Source organism: Elaeis guineensis, chromosome 10 (genome assembly GCF_000442705.2).
Source record: "Elaeis guineensis isolate ETL-2024a chromosome 10, EG11, whole genome shotgun sequence".
Taxonomy (NCBI): domain Eukaryota; kingdom Viridiplantae; phylum Streptophyta; class Magnoliopsida; order Arecales; family Arecaceae; genus Elaeis; species Elaeis guineensis.
This window is the reverse complement of record NC_026002.2, coordinates 19,654,152-19,663,175: the sequence shown is the minus strand read 5'-3', so window position 1 is coordinate 19,663,175 and position 9,024 is coordinate 19,654,152. Positions and strand designations below refer to the sequence as shown.

The following is a 9,024-nucleotide window of genomic DNA, read 5'->3' as shown; positions in this document are numbered from 1 at the left end:
TGATTAAAAACTTATTTTTGTAAGTCCAATCATCATTGCCTTATTGATCACCGTCCAACTCTAACTAATCCGACTCAAGTTGGAAATCTACATCAATAAATTGGCTCTAGAGAAAAGAGTCAGTGCCACTTTTCGAGAACGAGCACAAAATCTACAACAATGCCACCGCGAATAACATTCTTAAGACGTTCTAATAACACCACAGTAGGTCGATCAGCCGAAAATTCGATCGAAACTCATATCTCGGCTCCACAACTGGAGATACCTCCGCAGTCCTCCAATCGACTGCGAGAGTAAATCAGGACCAATTTAATATGCTGATCGTCTAGGTACAAATATTGGCTGCAGCGGTCAACACCATGCAGCAAGCATGCCCAGCATAGGAGGCACCCCAGTAGCAACCATCCCAGCCAACCTCTAGAAGTCTATAGCAGGAAAGGCAGATGCGATTGGGTCGATCTTGGAGTCCCGAACGGAGGAGATGCTGCTTTCTATCTGTTCTGTAAATCTCTGACTTGAGTATTAGAAGGTCTCCGCTAGAACCAATACCGACCAAGAATATATTTTGCAGATCTGATTGTCATCACCTTGATGATCGCCACCTAACTCCAACCAATCCGGCCTAAGTCGGAAATCTGCAACAACAATGATGATAAGAGGAAGAGACAAGACAGAAAAAGAAAAGAAGAGCAAGCACAATTGCTTGTTGCTTCCATTTTGAGCTGGAAAACAAAATTATAGCACCAATAATGCATGTATTGGTGACTCAATCTCAAGTTCACTCCTTTGTTATCATGGTCATTAAACATTTTGGTATACAACAATACAGATCCGTGTGGTGTCCATGAAGATAAAGGTTTACCCGCATATTTATTAGATGCCAGTCATAAATTGACTCCTACCAAACACGAAATTTTTCACGTTATAGTATATGATCAACTTGTCGACAATCATGCGTGACCAAAGAAACAGCAAAGAATGGCAATAATGCAACTAAATTACTAAGAACTCTCCTTTCACACTTCGTTTGATAGCAATAAGATAAATTCCAAAACAAACAAGGAATAAGATGGACCTTGTGACAAATTATTTTGGTTATTGCAGTGAGGTCTTACCTCAACTTGTTTGATGCGATCTTCATCCGTTCAAATCTTACTGGGGAAATATGTTGGCAAGCAGCGTGGTCTTTTGCTTTCCTTCAATAGTTAGTACCATGGAAGCCAATTCATGCTCTTACCTGATAAAGGCTGACCAGACAGCGTTGAAGATATAAGACAAATAAGCATGGAGTGACAATATTGAGCCTAATACAGACTTAACTATCATTTCGAACCCTTTCGAGAGCCTTTCCAAAATCCAATACCTATGAAAGATAAAAATAGCAAAGATGCATCAGAAGTGCTCTCGACGAGTATTAAGCAAAAGGAAACACTAAAAAGAGAAACATTGACCACCAAATGACACATCAGGAGTTTATTGAATTCTTTGGCTGCCATGTAACAGAGGATGGAATTCTGTAAGGTGCAAGTATTCAAATTATAGGGCACATAGTACTAGCTACAATGAAAAAGATTAATGGTCACAACTCTACTTGGATGACAACCATAGTCCAAACATTATATAATGACCATGTTGATTGGAGCTTTATTTTACTGATATTTCTTGTGCAATTTTTACGGCAGTGTTCAGCTAATTTCCCAAACCATGTTCATATCCATTTTTTGCATTACAACGATGTTCATATTAGGTTTTTGTACTTCCATTCTTTACTTTATTGACAAGCATCAATAGCTGCATCACTTTTTTTCTGATTTTACCTCTGATAGGAAAACATTCCATTAAAGAAATTTTAGTCACGTCAGTCCTGGACAATAAATGCTTCAGGTCGTCTACATTAAAGAACTACAAGGCCTCAGATTCCTAACCATGCATTTTTCTGACTGTTTCTCAGTCCAACTAAGTCATACATGGCACTGTGAAACTTCTATCAGCCAATATATTGCCTCATTTTTTTGCCATCCATCTGGTTTTCATATGTACCAGCTGCAACAGCTACAAATTGAGGCATTGTTTTATGATAATGAGGACTAGGTCTAAATACAGAGAAAGCATATTAGGCTCAACAACTTAAGCCAACTCGTCCAAGTGATTATATTCAACAACAAGGGGAAACTCATTCTAATTGCCCAAATAGAACTAGCAGTAAGAAAACTGCTTTAGTGCGTTTACATTTTTCCTTCTTGTAAAAGGATAACAGGCTGTCTTCAAATTATATCAGAAAAAGAGCCATCCTTAAATGATAATAGGCCTTTCCTCATATAAGTTCTACAACTTCATAAGAGAGGAAATTTTAACTATTTGAAGAACTTTTGTGATTGCAATATGATATATAGTTTGGAAAACAAATAGTCTATACAATTTGGAAGTTACCAACATTAACAGTCAAACAAAAGCAAAGATTTCTTTTTATTTTAAACAAAGCATGAAATAAGTTTCTTCCTTCTCTCTCATAGGGACTATAATTGTCCTTTTTAAGATATTTAGAATATAACAAGTACAAAAGCAAGGTCCCACATGCAAGGGTGAGATGAGAAAGGTAGAGTGCTACATACAATCATGTGTATTCAATCCCTCCCTCTCTCTTACTTTATAGCATGTGGTAAGGTCACCGGCAATTATATGGGAATCATCATGATTAAATTAACACCACAAAAAGTAGCAAGCCGTTTCATTCATATAGCAGGCAAAATCAAAGGTTTATCACTGCTTATTTCCCATGCCGTCACATTCTCTGAGTCACCTCCCAAAATTAGGTCATTAAGAAATGCTCCCCATACAATTCGATCTTCAGTTAATTTCTGGCCATCCTCCATTCCATTTAATGCTTTCAATTGATATGACTGGAGGAAAATAAAAGATGATCATTGGTTCTAGTATCTTTAATCACCCCTATGGTGCAAGAAGGGCCCATCTTTAAAATAAGATACTGTAGTCATTCGAGTTTCACCACACTCTTGGCACGTCTCATGATGGTATTATGCTGTGGCATTCTCTGAGTCACCTCCCACTATTAGGTCATTAAGAAATGCTCCCTGTACAATTTAATATTCAGTTAAATTCTGTCTGTCCTCCATTTGCCCCTGGTATCTTTAATCACCCCTATGGTGCAAGAAGGGCCCATCTTCAAAATAAGATACCAAAGACGTTTTTGAGTTTCACTGAACTCTTGGCACATGTCAGTTTGGATTTTATAGTTTACACACTGTTGCCTCCTAATCTTCATCAAGACATCCACTAAATTATCTTCTACATGATCAATCTGTCTCTATTTGCCAAGCAGAATTGTTTCATATGTTCACTCTTTCTTCTGCTCCATAAATATCACATTTCTGACCATGTGATTTTATTCTACAATTCCTTACAAACAAATGCTACTCAAACCCAGTAACCATTAAAAGGATTCGATGCAAGGTTCACCGTCTTGATACCAGACCCTATACCAATACCATCTTATTACAGTACCGATATGCAGTTCAGTATAATACAAGGCAGCATACTGAATGTCAGTATGGTACGAGACATTATACTGGTTTAGTATTGATATGGGACAGTACGCATCATACTGAACGATACATGGTGGTATGGCAAAACCATGATTCGATGGGTTTTTGAGAAACACAAAATGCATCAGCAACCAAACTATGTTATATGGTTCTCAAGTCATAAGCAACAGAGTCAAAGCAAGATTATTTTCCAAGGGGCCCAACATAGAATACTGAAAATGTCAAAGTGAATAATTTTCTTCGTATTATCTAGACACAAATGCAAATAATGATGTGCTTGACAATAATTAAATGAGCTGTGGCACTTAACTGGATTAATTACAAGTTGCAGTCCTTATATATAGATAGGTTCATTTTTATTTATTTACATATAAAGAAAGTGAAAGAAGATGAGAGATTCTACCATGATTCATTCAAAAGATTTTTCTAGATAGTGACTAATGAGCTTAAAAAAATGAAGATGGATGGACAGATGAATAAATTAAAACATTTTTTTGTTTTAATTTTCAGCAAAGTAAATTATTTATTTAAGGACTGGTAAGAATGAAAAATGGAGATGGATGCATAGCAGTACAATTCGAGATTTTTTTAATATTTTATTTTCAGTATGAATGTCTTTTTCTGGAGCTAGAAGGTCAAACTTCCTCTTTTATTTAAGATGATGAAAAGAATAAAGAGCTCAATAACAAAGAATAAAAGCAGTCTGCAGATTTGACAACATTGACTACACAAATGACTGAAAATTTATTATAATACCGACAATTGAAATTTTTTAACTACCAATTCAGTTTAAGGTCATCAAAAAAAAACATAAATATTATCTAAAAAGTAAAATAATAGAATACAAGATCATTTATAAGGTCCTGTGTTTGCAGGCAATGAAAGTTTAATAATCTATAAACTAAGACAAACAAAATACTTCTTTTCTCGATTTAAACTAAAAGAGCACTTGTTGTGTGTCCATCAAACATTTCTGTTAAAACGAAAAGTTTTAACAGAATTGGGGGGAGGGGTTAAGAGTGGCCACAGATACCATGATTTCGGGCATGGGAGGGGGCAGGGGTGGCTAAACACAGCCAGAATTTGACCAGTTACAACTGGATTGACCAGCATGCCCCGTCTACTTTCTAAACGAACATGAAAGTGAACCAACAGATAGAAGGAAAATAGATATAACAGTGTAAGCTTAGGAGACCTGCCTGATAATGGATGGATTTTAAGCTCCTAAATTATATGGTGAAAAAAAAGTATAAAGCCTGTTTTAACAAGTTATTGTGGAAGATGATGTATGCTTCATGTTGCAAGAAAGACTTGCTGCTCTAACTAACACTCTAGAGTTGAATGACACTTAAACAATAAAAATGAGAGAGAGAGAGAGAGAGAGAGAGAAGGTTACTTGGCACATGACATAGGTGCCAGCTGTCTAGATGTCCAAAGAATCAAACACAGGAATCTTTAAAGCATTGGACATAGGAACACATATCCATCTTATATATGGCTTTGTACATATGTATTCACGTATCCTGTGCAATAAACAATGAGCTGAACCAATTTCTGATAATGTATTCATGTATCCTATGCAATAAACAATAAGCTGAACCAATTTCTGATTAAGTTGATAAAACTGACAAAACATTTGCTAATGTTGTCTAAGTGTCTACATATTTAAATATTATTCATCTATTATGGTTGATAGAGAAGTCAATGAGAGGGAGATGGGTTCTATTTTGCCTTGATCATGCGAATTTCTCAATTCGCCAAATGACTAAATTGAAAAGAAAATTAAAATAAGCATCAAGGAGAAAAACTAGATCAAAACAAAGGAAATAAATCAACCTTCATCCAATCCAAGTTCACACATACTTGATATATTAAATAATTTGGAACACCAACAAAAAATAATTAAGAACACCAAGATAATCTAGTGCATGTTGAACCTTCATTCTAGTGGAAAAGCAAAAAAAAAAAAGGCACAATGAAGCAGCTCCGAAGCCTTATCCATGTCAATGTCAATATTAGATGAGAGTGTGCATGGATCATGAGTTATTCCCTTACTTATAATTGAGGGCATGGTAATTTCAATAATAGCTTTCTATCAACAGTAGTTACTAGTGGTTTTCTCCATGAATAGCTTCCTCTTAGGTGTCCAAATAACTACTTTCAGAAGTTAAATGCAGAAACAACTTCTTTAGAAAGTTATTCCTACAAATGGCACCTCCTGGTAGTTCTTCATACCAGGATGGCTGATGTCATTCTTTGAATGGTGTGCAAAATAAGGGTTAACAGTTATGCACTTGGACTTAATAGCATTCATGTAGAAATGCCAAGAGTAGACATGCAATAATGATTACATCATAGTGTGATGCTGGAAATTATCAAAGATTGGGATGGAGAGCCCCAGGTGTTCAACAGATTAAGAAACGTTAAATTTAGAGTGTCGAGTAAACATTGATACACAAAGGGGGTTGGATAGCAAATGATGATATAGAATTTTCCAATGGCAAATAACTTTGAAATTGATCGACAACAATTTAACACTTAAATCTATAAGAATCAAAGCTTGCATAACTCAAAGATCCCTATAAAAGCCAATACAATGAGATGCCTTTGGCAGTGGCACGGTCCTCGTATGCATGAACCATGTGCTTCAACTAAAAAGAGTAAAGCCAAATTATAATGGACGTTCATGGAAGATAAGATCAGGATTTTTTTCTTAATCAGGAAAAGGATTGGGTCCTAGAAATAGTGTTGCTTATTTACATTTCATGTTTACTCAATGTTACATGTGACTTGAAAGCATGCACCAAGGGCCACAGTCCATCGTAATGGGTGTATAAAGGCCAAGTCCTCCACCAAATTCATTACAACTATCTAACACATCAAACATGCCCTCGTCAACTTTCATAGTCTCAAATCTAGAATATGATCGTACAAGCACATAAGATGACTTTGGAGGCTTACTGTGAATGATTTGACCTCCAACTGGCAATAAACCAGCATGGATCAACTTCTTGTGATATTGTCTTGCAATCTGGTCCTTTTTTATGAGAAAAATTAGGCATGTCATCAGTTCCAGCTCTATGACTATCAATTCATGCCAGAATGCTCACTAGGTGAATTATTTTGCTCTTTTTGCTATTCTTATGCAGGAAGCAAAAATCCAACGAAGGCTGATTTCAAGACCGATATATCGTGTTTTAACCAATCCCGCCATCAAGCAATGAATAAATCTTGTTAAAACTTGTTTCATGTTTAACCATTGACCATTGACTCAAGCAAACACTTGGTTTGGCCTTCCCTCACCTTCAGTAGCCTTCATCCATCATCTATTGCCCCTTCTTGGTTTCTAATGTCACCAACATGCCCGAAATCTTAAGATGTTCTTTGCAATTCGCATCTAATGCCTACAGATAATCCTCTCTAGCCTATGACAATAAACAGAAGTATAATTGCATCTAAATATAAGCAACTATTGAGAACACTATAGGGATGACTCCGCAAAATAACTAAACAACCAGCCTAAGATCAAATGCCATTTGACCCAACAAAAGTTGTGGTAGAGTCTGTGGCTTATAAGTTATACCATTTGGTCAGCAGGAGAAAGCTACCTACTATTTTAAAGATTAAAATAATAAATTATAAACAGTTAATAGTTCAAAGGATATAATAAGTAATGGAGGAAAGTTACGTGCTTAGAAGCATGAGAAGAAGCAAGACTAAGTGATGGAACAAGTCTTGATGACAATAAAAGGTAAAGGAGGAAGACACGGCTCTAATAAAAGTTACATATTAAAAGGTGGATAAAAACTTATGTAATACTCACCACAGTTAAAAATAAAGTTGGATCTCTTTGCTTAGAACTGTACATACAATCATCTCTTTATTCTGCAGTTAGAACTTAGAAAGACCTAAATTAACATTAAAAAATAAGGAAAAAAAATACATCAAGACTCTACAAATGGACTCGATCATAATCCATAATCATCTCTCAACAAACACCACATACATCATTTCTAAGCTGAATGCATATGTGAAAGTACTAAACCAAAAACTTCAGCAGTTTAAATATAACTACAATTACCTAACCGTCTTTGATCAAATGGAGCCATCCTCCTCTTCCACACTGTGACAGACCACGTCCTCACCAGGCAATAATGGCTCGAAAATTCGGAAACTATCATCCCCACAATCACCCAATACCTCCTCCTCCGAAAAGGCCGAGATCTAGAGATCTATCGACCATAATCTTATCGACGACCTCAACCAGATCTCCTGAAGCACCATCATCCTCATAAAAATTAACAGAAGAGAAGAACCCTCCTCCCTCTCCTCCTCCTCGTAACCGTATTTATGATTGTAATCATCATGGTCATCGTTATCGTCGTAATCATCAATGGTCGGAAATCCTGATCCTGCCTTGCTCTGCCAAGGCCACAAAACCTCCTCGCCGATCTGGCCGTTCTCCACGCGCGACCAATGGCACCCTGAGGTACGCGTGCCGGCCCAGCGCCGTCCGCCCGTATCCGCCACCAAGGTGCGGACTGACCCGCTGGACCATCTCCAAGAAGTCGATGTCGTCGGAGACGAGGAGGAGCCAGTCGATCCCCCGCCGCATGAAGTGCTGCATGCGCCGCCTGGGCCTTGTCCTCCACCGACCGCACGAACACCCCTGCCCGACGGAGCTCCGACGCGAGGCCGTACCCGGTCTTGGGGGTGAGCAGCTCGCGCGCGGCCTCTTCCTACTTGCGATTCCCAGCGATGAAGCGCTCCCAGTAGGGCTGGTGCTTCTTACCTTTGAGGGAGCGCATGCAAGCGAGCTTACTCTGGCACTCGTGCTCGTGGAGCTGGCGGCAGTGCTTTTTGAGGTCCCGGCAGGTACGGCAGCGGCGGCCGCTGAAGGGGCACACGTAAGCTCGTCGGGGATGGCGAGGACCTTGCGCTCCAGGGCGTCCAGGCGACGGCGCTCGCGGCGCTGGGCGAGCACCCACTGGTGAAGGAGGGCGAAAGCGTGGCGGTTCGCATAGGTGGAGATGTCGACGGCGCTGCCGAAGAGCTCCCCGACGTGGCGGAGGGCGACGGCGGCCTCACACGATGGGCCCTGCGGGGGCTTGTTGTCCATGTCCCACAGGACCGCCACCCTCTGCTCCTGCCGCGCGGACCACACGCCGTTGTGGTCGCAGACCATGTCCACCTCCGCCGTCGCGGCGGCGAGGGAGGGGGGATCGGTGTCGCAGTTGGGGGGGAGCGGGAGAGAGACGAGAGGTAGGAGATGAAGGATAGGAGGCGGTTTGAGAAGCGGGATGTGGATGGCGGCAATCGGATTCATCGTCGGCGGGAGGTGCGTGTGTTCAGTTCGCTATCCTCCCCGGTTGGAGCGCGGTTCCCTGCGGTACTCGTGCCGTGCATCGTGCGCACCGTCCATCGTTCGATGGACGGCTGCACGCGGCCGCGCACGGCGTGG

The 9,024-nt window shown here is 39.8% G+C and overlaps 1 pseudogene; it reads right to left on the bottom strand.

Annotated features, from left to right (window-relative positions):
• LOC105052810 (uncharacterized) lies at nt 1-9,024 on the bottom strand (annotated as a pseudogene).